The sequence below is a fragment of the Leptopilina heterotoma genome, unplaced genomic scaffold, assembly GCF_015476425.1.
Source record: "Leptopilina heterotoma isolate Lh14 unplaced genomic scaffold, ASM1547642v1 Lhet_90, whole genome shotgun sequence".
NCBI classification, from domain to species: domain Eukaryota; kingdom Metazoa; phylum Arthropoda; class Insecta; order Hymenoptera; family Figitidae; genus Leptopilina; species Leptopilina heterotoma.
Window position 1 is genome coordinate 1144050 of NW_025111194.1, and position 18314 is coordinate 1162363.

The window sequence follows — 18314 nt, forward strand, 5'->3', positions numbered from 1 at the left end:
TTTAAAGACTCTACAAACCGTAAAATATGAAACGCATTATATGTATATATATACGAAATGTAGTAAAAACTTGACATAGTAGTTGATAAGTTAAAATGTCCCACCGGTTAATCTCAATAATCTGATGGAATTATTGGCATGAAGCCGAGACTGGTGTTTCTTCTTCTTTCTCCTCCTCCACTTTTTTTTATCGCCCTTCCCCAAGCGAGGTGGTATTCCTGCTGACTGGCTTTACGCTTCGTTCAATAGTTAGTGTACAAAAGTGTCTCTGTGATACCCTTAATGGCCAGTGAGTTCTTCCTTACGATGAGAAAGCCCGAGGCTCTATAAAAGATACTTAAAAAAAATAGGAAGGAGAAGAAAAAAAATAAACTTATAGTATATCTTGAACAATGCTTTAAGAGAGACGTGCTCCGATTTTCAATAAAACTTATGCATGATCTTCATTATATGACAGTCTCACGTTTGCTAGCTTAAGCAAAATCCAATCATCCGAAATACCCTCTCACTCCATGAGTGACATGGTTCTTAGGAGATTAAATTCGTTTTCCAATTCCTTCATATTCACGTTATGGAAAATTGGGATTACTTTATATCTTCATTAAGTTAAAAATAACCTCCTTTTAAAATTTCGTGATTTTTTATTCTTTTTTTGCTGTCGATACAGATCTTGGACTGTCTTTTAAAGTTTTTCAAAAACTAATAATAGGAACTTAGGTACCTTCGACTTGAGAGAGAAAATTTTTTGTCACTGTCTGTGTCTTACTTCTTATGTTATATTTCTACATTGTGAATAGTGAAACGGTGAAAAATTGAACTGCAAAAAAAAGTCTCACGAAGGTGGAAGAAAGACGATAGGAAACTAGATTCCGCTCTGGTGGGGATGCTCCGCCCACTTGTGTCCGAGCGCCAATCACGCCCGCTCCCCACTTCTCGGCACGGCGAGTATAAATAGTCGTCACGAGTCGCGAGCGACTCATTCTCATTCCCTCCGCGCTACAGTCAACATGGAATAGTGTTTCCCACCATCACGAGAGACTCATTCTCCCTTCCCCCGTTCTACAATAAAAAAATTGTTTTTGTATAAAGACAAATCGTAACATTGTACCAAAGAAAAATTCTGCCAGCTTAAAAACTACAATATGTGAGTATAAAAAATTCTACAAAATAGCAAAAAAAAAATCAACTTGTAAATTATTCATTCGGTTAAAAAAACGAGAAACGTATTAATAAATTTTATCGAGATCTGAAAATATCAATTTACCGCCTTTGTTGATTTAGAAATTAAAAAAGAAACGAATATTTAATGAATCGATTGCTGACGTCGTTTTATAATGTGTCACGTGCCCTTAATACTCTAATGAATTTCATAAATGGTATTTTAGCAGATTTCCCGACACAATTTACCACAAGCGCGATTTATCATTTTTCTCTCCCTCATCTCTTTTTCATCTCCCTTTTATCATAATTCCATTCGCACAAATTCCTCACACACACGAGTGTATATTTTTTGTATATATAAATGTATGTATCTATATAGATATCTACACGTGCACTGTAGATTCTTATCGGTAAAAAAATTTCATTTTTACTCACATTCTCTAAATTGACTTTATATTTTCCGATAAATTAAATTTTTGCTTGCGGGATAAAAATTATTTTCTTTTTTTGTTGCCATTGAATGTAGATTTAAAAAATTTTTTTTAATCTCTATTTTAGATGCGCGCAAATAAATTGGAACTATTTTTCGACAGGTAAATTTTCATTTAATTAAATTTATTTTAGATGTTTTCAAAAGAAGTAGTTTTTTTGAAATTTGTGTGTTTTTCAATAGACACAATAGCAATGTATGTGTATATGTATATTTACGTGGATGTTATTGCGAGAAAGGGAAATATAAAGTCGAAGAAAAGGAGAAGTGTGATAATACATAGTAATGCAACTCCCGAAGTGGATTTGGCTTTAGTCCATGAACTTGTCTTTCAAAAAGTACAGTGTGTTAGTAAGTGCAGTTTCATTTTGCTGCTTTCAACTCACTCACTCACTCTCCCTCTCTTTCCTTTTCTCTTTGCCTAGAAATCTTCTTTGGGCACCACTTATAAACGAGTTTTAATTAAAATAGTTCCCGCGTTTATACACACGTTTTTTTTTAATTTTACTCCACACTCACATTTGATTAGACGCAACCTTAAGATCTCTTGTATTAAGGTTTGAAAAAAATGTTCATAGAAAGAATTTTTTACAGAAATTTTTAAAAAATTGTATAACACAGCATAATTTTTGCTATAAACAGAAGTATTTTTTTTGAGAAAAAAATTTACAAATCGTTTTCAGTCTTGAAACAATAGACCTTTGAAGTAACTTGACAAGAACAAATGCATTAGCTTAATAAGATTTTTTTTCCCCGTTTTTTTTATGATGGGAAAAATAAAATACTTGAAAGGAAATTTTATCAGTGAGAGGAGTGGATTTTTTTTGTAATTAGTGGTAATATTAATTTCTTAAATCGAGAAAATCTGCTACAATTAAATTTTTTAATAGAGAATTTTTTCTGAATACTAAAACTTGCTATTCATTAAATTAATTAGTATTCGTCAATAATTAATTTAACAGACATAAATTATTAATTGGATATCAATAATAATTAATATAATTAATTAAATTTATATTTATCGTTAAAATTATAGTTATATAAATTTTTAAAAGGAAAAGAAACAAATTTGTTAAATTATCGCGAAACTCGTATTTTGTATTCAGCGATAATGAGCGTTAATGTTGTTCACTTAAAATATGTTCAGTGGAAGATTTTACACACTTGACGATGAGACAATCAGCCATAACGATTTTATTGCCAACCATTATATTGCGAACCAGCGATTATGACAATTGCAGTTCCACAGTTTCCGTACACGATAGTATTTAACATCAGGAAATTGGATTATTTTAATGCGCACATTAAAAATAAAAAAAAACTTTTTATTACTTCACGTCTACATTTAATTATCACTTTTACCACCATGACGACTAATTTTATTGCTTAATTAAATGACACTGATGGTAAAAATTAATTTAGTTACTTAAATATTTATTTAAATATTTTAAAATATATTTTATTCTAAATTCCACTTATAATTTTCTATTACAAAAAATATTTCTTGGTTGTTAATATTTTGTAAAATTGAATTTTTTAATATAGTTTGAAGCGTAGAGAAACAATAGTATCAAGTTGCAATTAGAATTTTTTGTCCGGATACAAAAGAGAAAAGAAAAGCGATGGACAATATTTAAAAATGAGGCGAAAATTGTGAGATGTAAATTGGTTTTGTAAAATATAATAATGATAAAGGGAAGATATAAGTTTTGAAGCTAGAGTTAGTGACGTTGCTGAAAATTAAGCTGCGATAGCAAGATATCTTCAGCGACGAGAAGATTTAATGGTGCCGTGTCTAGATTTACCAGCACGCGGGAAATAAACCTATCTCATGATTCTTTCTTTTTTTTCTACCCCCTGAAAAGTCCCGCACACAGACCAGAAGTATATATTGCCAACTAAAAGAATTTCATTTGCAAAACAAATTTTTTTTACGTCACATAAAGATGATTTTATGTCATTTTATGTCAGGAAAACCTTCATTCTTTTTTCTTTTATTAAACATTCGTATTATCTTTTTGACGTCTCTCTATTTTCCTCGTGACAATCATCGCCTAAAGCATTCAACGAACTCCAGAAAATAATAAACATTCCTACGGTCATTTATGATCATGCTATATAATAAAGTTCTTGGGGAAAAGTTTTCTTTCACGCGAAAAAAAATTCAATAAAAGTATACAGGGTTAATTTTTTTTTTATTTCGTGAATAAAGTATAAGAAAAGTATTTTTTAATTTATTTTTAATTTATTATTGTTTATTATTATTATTACTATTTTATATTTTATTCATTTTTTATTAAAGTATTTTTCGAAAAGCGCGGCATTTCGTAGCAATGGAAAAGAGTAAGACGGTCGTGTTGACGCAAGCGCAGTTGCGACCCCCTCCCTCCATTCAGCCGACCAATCCGGCCCGAGGGCCTGCTGACTATATAAGCCTAGCGCGCTGCCCGAGCAGTTCAGTCCAGTCCCAACGCTCACTGCGGAAGGTTCCAAATATCATCGCCATCTAATCTTGGATTTAATCCAGGTATCTGAACTTTTGCAGATTTTCCACTTCCGACTACAAAAAAAATTAAGCATTTCAGAAATGAAAAAATTAATCCCAGATGAAAATGATTCGTACGAATGTTGTTCGGAATTCGTTTAGATTTCGTGTTAAAACTTCGATAAGAATTCGTGTGACGTTTTAAAACATTTTTCGTCCAAAATCCAGGCGGAAAAACGGATATAGTTACTATTTAATTATTTAAAGAAGAAATATTATTATCTAATAATCCTAAATATTTTTAAAAAATTAAGAAAGACGGTAAATATAAACATTTATGTTCTTGCGAAACGAATTTTCAGCATTGAATAAACAAAAACTATTGACCAAATGTCACATTATGGAAACGTGTGGGGAAAATTAAGTAATTTAGTATCGGATTTTGGCAAATTTGTTTCAAGTTCACACTCTCTGGTAATTTATTCCATTTCATACATAAATTATACATGCGTGTTCTTTGTGTTTATAATTAACATACTATATTCAATCGGCTTCATTAATTAATAAACGCCATTTTGTGAATTAATTAACAACCAAATCCAATGCAACAATTAACATTATAAGAAATAAATCGAAAAAAATATTTACCTCACATAGCAATTAAAAATAAAAATATATCCTCTATGAGGAAGTAATATTTTTAATTTACCAAAGCCTAACAATTAAAAACATTCATTTTTTAAAATTTATATTATAAAATGGATTAAAAAGGTTTATTAGGAATTTTTCGTAATACTTTTAAAACAGAGTATTGTTTTGCATTTTAATAATACGAAAATACATTTGCATGAGGTAGTATAATAATTTAGAGAGATGAAATTTCGTTCTACAAATTATGGTATTGCAGCTGTTGTGTCCGATAATAGTCTTTTATGATCGCGATGGAAAGTCTTATGAATAAAGCAGAATGTAGATCCTGATAGCATCACTACATTCCCGGTGTTATCCAATTATCCTGGTCCAAGTGCTCCTCTATAGAGTTAGCCTTTGAAACAGCAGTCTCTTCTGTTTTACAACCATACAGGTAGTTTAGTTAACGTGTTACGTGTGCAAGTGGCCTTGTGTAAATATAACAAACAATGTGTATATATTTATACACAAATATTCACACACACACTATATTTACACATTTATATTCACGTACATTTGTTTACTTTTTTAGTAAATACGTACTTTTTAAGTAAACCTATATTTTTATATACATATATAAAATTATAAATATATATAAATATGCAAATATTTAAATATATATATATATACACTTTTATGTGAGTATATTTTTATTTACAATATTAATAAATGTGTCGGCTTTATACAAAAGAAACGAGTATTTAATTAGGCACTGAAAAATCATGTTTCAAGTGAAATTATAATAGCAAGTGCATAATATCGATCGTGTACACGTTGGTGTGAGTGAGAGAGAAAGAGTTGCCTGGCGATTTTTTTTTACTATGCGGTAATAAGCTTGATATTCTTCCACTTGAGTAACTCTCTTGTACTTTCCTTCTTTAATTAAGCCTTAAGATTCTTCAACGAACATTTTTTTCTAAAAGGAAAATATACTTTTGAAACTTGTTCGTTTTTACCTTCATTTTAACTATGAACACACTCGTTACGTGTATTGCAGATTCGTTTAAATATTCTAGTGGTAATATTGTTATATAGAAGTAGAAAAAAAGTTTTCTCCGTCTCAAATTGCCTATTTAAGTTCAGCTCTCTGCTTCTTTTTTTATTTGCTCAATTTTTTCCAGATTTGTCTTTTCATGTTTTCTAAAAATCACAATTTGCAAGTTTAATTGCCCGGAGCAACATTAGTGAAAAGTAATTATAAGGTTTTAGTTTGATTTTAAATTTTGTAGTCGTTTTTCTTTGCATTTAAATTCTTTACGTATTTATTCAGTTGTGAATTTTATTTCTTTTTGTACTGATTACAGTTTCTGTTAAGTTGTTTTTTTTGGGGTATTTTTATTTTCTTTTTATTCTTTTAGTTTTTTTGACGATTTTTTATTTCTTTGCTTTCTATGAATTTTTATAGAACAAATGATGTAGGTGATCATTAGATGAAGAAAGAGAGCGAGAAACTTGACTTCGGTCTAGTGGGGACGCTCCGCCCACTTGGGTCCGAGCGCCAATCACGCCCGCCCCCCACTTCTCGGCACGGCGAGTATAAATAGTCGTCACTAGTCGCGAGCGACTCATTCTTATTCCCTCCGCGCTACAGTCAACATGGAATAGTGTTTCCCGCCATCACGAGCGACTCATTCTCCCTTCCCTCGATCTACAGTAAAAAAAATGGTTTTTAATAAAGATAAATCGTAACATTTTTCCTAAGAAAAATTCCGCCACTTAAAAACATCAATATGTGAGTATAAAATATCCACAAAAAAGTGGTTTGTAATAAAGATGAATCGTAACATTGTGACAAGAAAAAAAATATTCTAAAACCTTCTGCAAATTGAAATGGACAATAATTACCTTTCTTCCAAAATGAATTTTTTCTAATCGACAAAACTCGGATGAGAAATTTTCCCAGTATTTTCAATCATATTTTTTTATTTACTCCAATATTTTTTAATTTTTTTTTTTATTTAATTTAAAGAACTAATATAAGTTTGGGTTATTTCAACCATCGTCAATATTGCGATCAATTTCGAAGAAGCTACGAAGAGCGATTCATAAAGCCACAAAATGGAAGTGAAGTGATGCGAAATCGAGTCAGGTAGAGATTTGAAATGAAGCTCGCGAGCCCTCAGGACGGTTTCCTCAAATGAGAGCATTGATCTTAATGGGAAAAGGGCTTTCAGTTGCATACCTTCACAATGTCTAGAGCGATTAAACATTGTTAATATCGCCATTACATTCAGTAGCTCGCAATTGTTCCGAATAGTCCCGAGCAAATTTCAAGGATCCTTACACTCTGTAAATTCAAGGACATAAATTCTCCCGCAAGATCTTTTCAATATTAGTTTTGTTTAGTATTTTAGATTTAGAAGCCAGAGGGAAAATTTGTTATAAGGAAGATAAATTGTAAAATTTTGACAAGGTAAATTTTGACTTGAAGTAAATTGAAATTTAGAGGAAGAGTAAACTAAAAAGTTTTTTTTAAGGAAGTTTACTTTTTTGACTCAAGGTTTTAGAGAAGATTTTTTTTCATCCTAATTAAGCTTTCTCTATACGGATATCGAAATAAATAACCCCACCGTTTCTCTTGGAGAAATAAAATTCCCCTACAAATTCCCTTTTCTTATTCTGCCCACCGGACACTGGAAATATTAGTTTTTATTGTATATTTCCCTTAGGAGGTTTTGACTTATTTTCTCTACTTGTCGACAAGAAAATGTATAAGAGAAAATTGGTTTCCTACTTTTCAGCAACTACTTTTTTCCATAAAAAAAAAGAAAAACAATTTCATTTACTTGAAAGTTGGAAATTTTTAATTAATTTATGGTACAAATTTATCAAAGTTGATTGTTCCATCGAGTTTTCTTATATACTCTACGAAAAGTTACCTTTTCTCATCCATTCTTCTTGGTCGTGGTTAAACTGCAGACCAAGTTTCTCAATAAACTTTACTGCAAATCTGCCAATGGGTCTTGTCGACTCGAAATGTTCCTTCTCAAAAGACTTTCTTCATACAAAAGCGAATAGACGAGAATACGATCTGAATTTACGTTTCCCCTTTTCCAATTCGAAATCGTGAGTAGCTTCAAGTTTTTGAAGCTACTCGAGAATTATTTATATTCTCATATGGGAATGAATGACAATTTTGAATTATGTCTTTACTTTAAAATCTTCCCTTACGTTTTTTGATTTTAAAAATAAAACAAAAATTTTCTTTCCTAGAATGGAAAATTAAAAATTCTAAAATTCATTAATTATTTTAATCTACAACTGGTGGGGAAAATTTGCGAAATTAATTTTCCATTCTAAAAATACATTTTCGCGTAGGTATTATGTTGAAAAACCCCGGTTTTGTAATTATTATTCTTTACGAAGAGTGAATAAAGACATTAAATTTATTTCAGAGGCAAGACTGAAAACTGGAAGACGAGAAAGAAAAATAGAAACTCACCAACTGCGGGAGGAGATAAGAATCGTGGAACATAATCTCGAAGACTTGTGCAGCAAAAGGTAAGCTGAAATACTAAATCTTCTTCGTAATGGTTTTCGAGGGATAAAAATGCTTTTCACTTTTTTATAAAAATACACAATTGGGGTAAAAAATTAGGGGCCAAAAAGTTTCTTCTACTGAAATATATAAATATTTGAACATTGACTATGTTAAAAAAAAATGTAAGAATAAGTACAAAAGGATAATATCTTTTTGTACTCTTGTACTTTATTCTTACATTATCTTTTATACTTTCAACAAATTCATTTTTTTCGATTCATTTAACTTTTAATTCATTTAATTCTATAAAAAAGAAAATTAAAAAAAAAATTTCTTGATAAAATATTTTTTTAATGGATAATTAAAGAATACAATGTCCAGTGTGACAAAGACGAGCTAATTGCATAAAGTGGAACATTTTAATTGTAACACGGTCCATTAGATTCAGAATTTATGCACCGAAAGCTACTGTATTCTGGTCCAATTTCATTGAAAGTTATTTCCAACCGGATAATATGTACAATTTTGCACAAATCCAACATTCCCTTTTTATAATATAAAAAAAAATTTTACAAATAAAAATCTTTTTTTCCTTTATTAGAAAAATTCTAAATGAATTTTCAATCATTTTTTTTTTGTTTGTTTGTCCGTGTGCGCTTTTCTCTGAGAGAAAGAGAAATTTTTTTTCTCTTACCATTTCTTTTATTTTCCTTTCAACTTCATCTCTCTTTCAATCTATAAATTATATGTTCATCGAGCGAATCAGAGAGAAAACGTTCTGGAATAGTTTGGTTTCATTTTTAATTTTATTTCTTTTTGGCCAAAAGAAAAAAAAAATTCAAACTGAAACTACCTTGGCTTTAAAGTAAAATCTATTATTTTCAGTATATTGTTCTCTTTTTTTAATTATGGTAGGAAAAAAAAATTTTAGGTAAATAAAATATCGAGAGGCATTTGGTGAAATAAAATGTTCCGAGGAATTTAACGAAACGAGCATTTATTTGAAGGGGGCTGAAAAAAACCTCGAATACGATGTAATAAAAGTTTGATATTCATCATTCAGACTAATACTTTTATCTGGATCTAATAAAAGTTTCATCACACATATGCTTTCAAAACCAATAAAAGAGTTTAATGTCGCTTTACACATTGACCTTTCATTTACTGATTCTATTATATATTTATCAGATAATAATAGTTTCTAAGCATACAAAACAAAAGATTTTTTTTCCCTCACCAATTATTTTATATTGGGTCATTGAATCCCTAGGTCTATTGAAACAAAATTCTTTTTAAAATTCGTTTAAAATTCTTTTAAAGTTATTTTCAAAATATTTAAAAATCCTAACAATAAATATTAGGATTTTTGGTATATTTTGTTCATAATAATTTTTTTTTAAAAATAAATTCAAAATGAACCGCAATTCGTTTAATTTGAATTTGAAAAGATGCCAGTGATGCCTGTTGCTCCATTTTCCCCAAGGTTGCCAGCTTTCCGTAAAGATATCAAATTCTAACCTTGACACCTGTCGACTTTTCGGTTTCGCTATTATTATTTTAGAATGACAATAATTTTTTTTTGATAAACTTTTTGTTTGTATAAAAAATGAACTGCGGGAAAATAATTACTTTATATAAACGAGTTTTGTTTCTGTAATTGAACTTCAAACTTGAATGGAGTTCATTGGTTTGCCTGTTGCTCGCATTCCGACCAAATGCAATTGGTCGTTTTATTCCCCCGAGGTTGGAAAACAAGATCCTAACGAAATGTCAATTCGCATAAGCAATGCTCGGGTCCGTCACCTTGAATTTTCTCGTTTTGCTCCGGAAAGCACTGCTTTTGATTATACACTTTATACACTTCTATATCTCGTCGACAGTTTACATTAACAGGGTAAAAAAATATTTATCTCGAAAATTCTTCACGGGAAAGTTTTGATTTTTTTTAACTATAAAAATAAAAGTTTATAAATTTTTGGATACTCCTTTTATTTTTTTATTATTTATTTATCAAAATCTGGATTTAATTTCGAAAATTAATCTGGATCTAAGGGCTACTTTTTATTATATACTACCAGTGGAGAAAGAAAAAATATAACCTTTTATGAAGTAACATAAAGTAGATTTAAAATTAGAGCGAAGGAAATTTTTGGAAAATAAGTCGCTACTAAAACAGGACTTTAGACCCTATCTGGTGTATTAATAGCCGTAGACGAAAAATTTGCTCTCTTTCAGGACATAAACTTACCGCAAGTCAAAATTAAAGTTTGGGTTTTATTCTTGTCACATTTTACGATTTATCTTTATTTAACCCACTTTTTCACAGTAGCACACATTTTCTAAACTTAATTTCACTATTTGGATTTTTTTGCCCTGGACGATGGTTCTTCAGCAGCGTCTGAAACAGAATAAACAGAAATTTACAGATTTACTGTCAACTGTAATCCGGAAAACAGATAACTGTGCGTCTAAATTAATTATTTTTAAATTTATTTATATGAATATTTATGTTTCAAATTATGCTGTCAATTTATAATTAGATATTAATTCTTAGGAATAAATGCTTTTAAAAATAAATATAAAATAAAAATAAATTTTTAATATTTTTTAAAATATTTTACGGGAAATAGTTTAGAATCAAATATGTGGCGAAAAAAGTCTTCGACTCAAACTGATGGTAGATTCGCATTTCAGTTTGGTATATATGTACTTTTATCCCTGCACACCCCGCGGATCAATACTCACCTGCTTGGAGCATTTACGTAGATAGTCTCATTTTCTCAATGTAGATAGTACTCGACGCACTAGATTATTATTTGTCCCTTGTAAGTCTACCCTTTCAATAAATTAGTTAGGAATACAATATTCCTGCTTGTTCTAATGCTAAGAGAATTATTACTATTGACTTTATAAAGAGAGAATCGAATAATTAAATGGAACTTAATGTACAGAATAATCAAATTTCTCCTCAATCAATTTCCATTGGGTAAATATTTGCAATTTATTTCACTCTCAATGACCCCTTGAAATTTATTTATCACACTTTTATGCCCACGCGAAATGAATGCATAATTAAAATTGTTCGCTTTGAAAAACTCGCTATAGAAGATTTTTAAAAAAGTTAGTAAATATTTTTTTTTCGTCTTGTAATAAAAAATATTGTTTGCAATTTTTAAGGATCTAAATTGATTATTTGGAATTAAAAGAAAGAAAAATATTTTTAACGAAAGTTTTAAACGTCAGTCTCTTGGGAAATCTTGTGAAAAAAATCAACCCTTTTCCCTCAAACCACTCTTTTAGTTCTCAAAGAAAAAGAAACTTAGCATTCTTTCGTATTTATCACTCTTTTTTTTCCTCTAAGGAAATTTTTACTAAGGTGTGGTTTTCAGAAGGTATAGATAGTATAATAAAAAAATTGTCTGCATAAAATTCATTATTCAAATACTGTTTTTCCTACAGGATATGTTTTACCGAGACACACCGGCTTACCTGTAAAAAGTCTCACTAAGAAAAATGTTCACTATAAAAGTTGGAGTTGAGAAAATTTGATGGTGAATTTTTTCCCCACAGTTAGACAGAGAAAATTTTCTTACCTCTAAACACATTTTCTTGCTCAAGTAACAACTTTTTTTAAAGTAACAATAGAAATAGTTTTTTTTTAATGTTTTTTTTATTTTATATATTTTTTTATAGGCATCTTATATTTTAAAATTGAAATCGGAAAATTTTTTTTGTTTAAAAATATTATAATTTTGTTGAAAGGGTAAAAAGAAGAGACTGTCAGAAAAATAATTACGATTAGACTGCAATCCAATAATAAAGTGAAAATATTAATTACACTCGGGAGAAGAGGCGGGCTTTATGGAAAATCCAAGATTACTTCCGCTTTCTTTAGTGCACCTGTGTCCTTTGTTTCAGAGTACATATTACGTTAATGACGTCAGTTGAAAGCGAAATAAATCAGTGTCTTCATTATTGTGTGGATAATTCCACTTTAATTCTCGGATATCTCAATTATTATTTATCAATTAAACATTAAATAAATAATTAAATTAAGAAAAACAATATTTATAAATTTTTAATGCTTTCCTATCTGTTAAAAATAAAAATATATTCTTATTTAATTGAATTTAGAAGCTTTTGGTGCGCGTTCATAGAGGGCAGGTCTTGTGGACAGCGCGCGCACAATCAGCTGTTTCCCCGTTTCATTATTCACCTAAAGATTTATTCCATTCATTATCAGCATGAAGTTGACATGTTGAATGCCGCTCATGGAAAAGAGATAAATTTTAGTAAATATGTACCACAGTGAAAGTGGTTTTAATAAAGATAAATCGTAAAGAAGCAGAATGTCTTCAACAAATGGAGGAAGAAGTCGCAAAGAAAATCAAATTTTGCAACATCCAGAAGAACGTCAATAGTATGCTAAAGATCAGTCTTCATGTTCTCGAGAACATCGTTAAGGAAACAAAATGAAAGTACGCAGAGGTGAACAATATTTCGATCGTCTTGGAGTCTACTAAAAAGTTTATTTGTGGTTAAATACTGGGCTAGCTTATAAAGCTAAATGTTTAACTAATTTAATTTCCAAAAACAGTGAAAGTGGTTTTAATAAAGATAAATCGTAACATTCTAACATCTCACTTCTCATCGTGGTAAGTTTGTATTTAATAATCTGCATTAAGGAATAAAAAAAACATCAGACACGTTCCGGTAAATTTTTTATAAAAGAAGAAGCCACTTATATAGTCAACAAGCAGTTTCAAAAAACAAATTTCTACGTAATCGTTAAAAATTTTGTTTTTATTTTTGTAGGTATCATTTAAATGATTAAACTAAGCAAAAGTTAAGAAGGCTTATTATCAACAACAAAAAAGAAACTTTCCACTTTTAATGATGGAAAAAAATGGTAAATAAAAAAGAGTCTTGAAAATCCAGTGCGGAATATAGTAAGGTATCTAAAAAGTTTCTCAGATTTTATTTAATCTTTCTTATGATCTTGGTGGAAGGTTAAAAAGCCTTTCTACTTGCTTCTCAAGTAGAGTATTTCGGTTCTTTTGTCTTTTACGCAAACCTGTGCATATATTCATTTGGTTCTCCTCTCGTATTTGATGAAACGCGTTGGTTACTCTCGTCAAGAGTTTAGGTCAAGGATAAAACAAAAAAAAGTGGAAGGAAAGAAAGAATGAGCCGTTTTAACGTAATAAAGTGAAAGACACAGAAAAAGTGTTATATGTAGAAAGAGGAGGATGAGCTATCTTCTGCGCATTACGTTTTTTTTAATGCATAAAGTGCACTCTTAAAACTTTTTTAATCCTTGACATATAAATGCAGAGTAAATCTTTTTCAGACGGTAATTAATATCAATCTTATCGTTTTTTTTTAAACCATAAAAGGGTAATTTTCGCTACTTTTCCAGAAAATTATCATACTGTTCTAGGAAGAAAGGTTTCCAAAAGCTGTCAGTAATTTTGACGAGGGAATTAAATCGATTTCAATTTTTATACCCACTCAAGCCCGAATCTCAGGAAATATAATTCGAACCGAAAACCAATATTTACTTTTTTTTTTTTTCTCTTCCTATTTTCTATCTCAACGCCGGCATGGCACTCGGAATATTCTGGGTCACTTGAAAACTCCTTTCACACACACACACACGTCATGAAGAATCAAAAAAAAATTTTTTTATCGAAACTGGAATTATTTGAAGAAAAGAATATTTCATGTTCAAAAAAATCGATTCAAAAAGAAGGAAATAAAAAGTACAGGTTAAAAATTGAAATATTGAAAAGAGCTATAGGGGAAGCTTTCTCTTTTGTAAATTGAAAGTGAATAAAAAATGAAAAATCGTGTTTCCATAAAAGTTTAGATTTTGTAACAAAAAGTGTATATGAAATTCATTGCGGGAGTTAATTGACTTTAAATTTCAAAAGAGAGGGAGGGAGAGAGTGAACCCCTGTGTCCACGCGTCCCTTTTAATAAATCGCTATGTCGATGCGCCCACTAGTATATCGTATGACATTGAGAACTTTATACACTAGAGACTTTCAAAATGTAAGCTGACATTTAATATTAAAAACCTCGTTCCTTTGTATGTCGGATATAATATTTACATAGCATGAACTGCAAAGTTGAATCTTTCCTTTTTTTGCTAGTCCCTCTTGGTTTGCCAAACCATTTTCAAATAAATTATTTCACCATAATCACTCGTTTTTGCTCAATTCTTAATTAACTTTTATGATAGTAAAAAATTAATAACTAAATTAAAAATCATCTACCATAACAGTGATGATATTAATAAATAATAAAATATGAGTAAGAATTTATCCTTTTGATGATGTATGAATAAAATATATATATATATATACTAATCCCTGACAAGAATCATGAATTGTTCAAGTGGGTTTTCACTGAAGGATATACAAACAAAGAATAAATGGATTCTACAAATTCAGAGAAAACACCCCATGTGAGTAGGCGCGCAATTTCTTGCAGTGACATGGAATATCGTGGAAAGGTTAGATGCCAAGCAATTGGAGCGAAGAGGAAGCACATTTAGTCTGCTGAGTAGCAGTAGTGCGAGGGGTGTATAGAGCCCGATACTCTCGGAGTTGGATAACGAGGCTATTAACGAGGAACGAGACGTTTGCGATTCGTTAAGAAATGAAGAAGCAGAATGTCTGCAACAGATTGAGGAAGAAGTCGCAGAGATGATCAAATTTTGCAACATCCAGAAGAACGTCAATATGATGCTAAAAATCAGTCTTCATATTCTCGAGAACATGGTTAAGGAAACAAAATTAAAGTACGCAGAGGTGAACAATATTTCGATCGTCTTGGAGTCTACTAAAAAGTTTATTTGTGGTTAAATACTGGGCTAGCTTATAAAGCTAAATAATTAACTAATTTAATTTTTGAAATCTAACATGATGCCAATTGTCTGTCTTTGCAAGTTGAAGATTTGCAAACGTCTTAGAAATTACTAAAAATTTTATTTGTAGATAAATACTGGGCTAGCTTATAAAGCTAAATATTTAAGTAAATTAATTTTCGAAAACTAACACGACGCCAATTCTCAGTCTTTGCAAATCGGAGATGGAATCCGATGGTCTTAGAAATTACAAAAAAGTTTATTTGTGGTTAAATACTGGGCTAGCTTATAAAGCTAAATGTATAACTTAATTTAATTTTCGAAAACTAACATAACGCCAATTGTCAGTCTTTGCAAATCGAAGGTAAAACCCAATCGTCTTGGAATCTACTAAAAAATTTATTTGTGGTTAAATACTGGGCTAGCTTACTAAGCTAAATGTTTAACTAAATTAATTTTTGAAATCTAGCATACTGCCAATTTTCAATTTATCCAAATCAAAAAGAAATAACTTTTGTGCGATTCCACAAGTATGTCTGGTACACAAACATATAGAAATAGACTGCAATAATTATTAAAACTAAAGAAACTAATTTTATTATTTTCTTGTAAAACATCGAAAAATAGCTTCATAGGACAATAAATATAAAAGACTCATAGTAATAATGATAACAAAGACAATTTCCTTGAATATAAACAATTTTATTGGTGGATGTAAATGTTTTATTGCGTTCGAGAAGGGCAATTCACTTGGTTTCGTTTATATGATGAGGTAATAAAATATACATCAAAACTAATGACAGCTAAAATGACATTGTAGCTAAAATTTCCTTTTAAGTTTCTTGACTAATAAGTTTCACATAGACTATAATTTAAAAATCGTAAATTATATCATTTTTTCTATACGAGAATATTTTTATATCTTTCGTTTTCAATCTGTCATTAATTTGTTATCTGTTTGTTGTTATTTCTTGGTCATTATTATGGTGTTTACTAAAAATATTGTCATTTATTAACATAGATATATTTAGAAATATATTGTATGGAATATATCTATCCGGAAAATGTTGAATATAAAAATATTTTCCCTGAAGGGTAAAAAGACATTTTCTTTATGAAACGATGATTTAATTGCACTGCGTAGGCTAGTGCCAGTAATAGATATAAATGAAAGAGACAAACTTTCCACGACGGTAACTTGATCAGCCAGAGATGATATAGAAAATATAGTTTTATTTTTACAAACAGCTAATTTCGTTATTATTTTTTTTATTCCAAAAATGTCAAGAGATACAAAGAAAATATCAAATTCGCAACAGGAAATTAACAACTCTTCTAAAATTTGTTTAATTAATTAAAAATTGTCAATTGATGAATCGAATTTCACGTTACAATTTTGTTTTGTAGTATTTTAAAGAAATCGTAAAATAAAAGTTTAAAAAGATATTAAATTTTTTCAATAAGAAAAGTAAACGTAATGAAAAAAATATTTAGATCCGCTTTTTTGCAAGAAAGAAGAAATACGATTCCTGTTTACTGTCTAATTTGTCTTCAACCACGTTGCACATTCCACTGTCTATGCACAGAATTTCCGCCATCGATTTTCCATTACAAGAAATATGAAAAGATTCTGCTTTTATTCTTTTTTCGTTTTATAAGGGTTTACTCGCTGAAACCATACATTAGAAATCCAACATTTCCCATTCAGAAAAATATCGATGGATTGTAAAACTTTTGCCCTTTTTATGACAAAAACTTTTTTTAAAAATTTTACTTTTCCTAGAAGCTTTAAAAACAGAATTTGAAAATAAAAAATTCCTTTCAGTACGGCAAGGAAATTTACAAAAATTCGAAGATCGATATTCATATATATTTTATTGCATTTTAATTTTTTTTTTAAATTTTAATTTTTCAATTTATCGTTTCCCAGCAAATTTTTCCCTCGACTAACTTATATTCACGTCGATTGATCTCGTTTTGTTCTTTATTCAACTGTCACGAGTGAACTCGAGAATTCCAATTATGAAACAGTGAGACGATCGATGAATGTGGTAAGGGAAAATAGACGGGGGTTTGAGAGGAGAGGAGTGTCAGTAGTAGCTGACCACTTTACTATTCGATCGCACATAAGGTGTTTTTTTTATATTTTAAAAGTGAAAATAATAATCCACCGAAATGGAAACTGTAAAGTGCCTCTAAAATTGAATTTTAGTTTATCAATAGTTCAACATAGTTTTAACCTCGTTCTATGGTAAATAAATATCTACCTGTTGAAAACTATTGTTAAAATTTTCAGTATTTAATATATTTGTAAAAGTATAAAAAAATTGTATTGAAAGTTATTAAATATTAATAAATATAATCCAATTTGAAAAACAAATTAGTCAATTCACACAATACTAATGGATGAAAAAAAAGTTGAAACTATCAAGGCAAAATAACGACTTTAGTAAATAAAGAAACAATAATGCATAATTTGCACTCATCACGTAATTCACAATTGAAAAGTGCAAACATATAGATTGAAAAGTTAGTTTTCACATTGATATTTCATATAAAATAACGATCTTCGTCTTCGTACTTTTGTCACGTTCGTTTTCGTGCTGATATATATAGAGAAGAAAAAAGAAAGAAAAAATTCCTTTTTCGTAAAAGCAACGACATTTTTAAGATAGCACCACACGAATGAAAAAGAGAAAAATAAAAATTCTTTTAAAAATTACTTTCGATATCAAAAACTACGAAGATTAATGTCGCATAATAGATTTTCCATTCAGGTCATCTATTCTTTCATTTTGATTCACGTTTTTCTATATGAGATTTGAATTATTTCTTTTCACCAACTGTCATCGTAACACTTTATACGTATAAAGAATTATCACACAAAAATATTATTGTTTTCGTTTCTTTCAAATTTTCATTGCTTTCTATACCATTTCAATTTAAAATTTTTGAAAAGATTTCAAAATTAAAATAACAAGTCTAATTATTCTTTGTTGAAAGTTTTTCGTGAAGAAAGAAGGATGGAATACATTTATAAAAATGAAGGAACAAATGTAACGGAATTGTGTTAACAGGAAAAATCTGTTTTCTATCAATATTTCACGAGGATTACACAAAACTTATTCCCCTACTT

At 29.6% G+C, this 18314-nt stretch overlaps 1 protein-coding gene across 2 annotated transcripts in view; it reads left to right on the forward strand.

Annotated features, from left to right (window-relative positions):
• LOC122511786 overlaps positions 1-18314 on the forward strand; it is a 92453-nt gene that overhangs the window by 47081 nt on the left and 27058 nt on the right. For both annotated transcript variants that reach the window (XM_043627267.1, XM_043627266.1), the window contains exon 2: positions 8222-8327. The gene's annotated coding sequence lies outside the window, so the exon portion shown is untranslated. The remainder of the gene's footprint in view (positions 1-8221; positions 8328-18314) is intronic.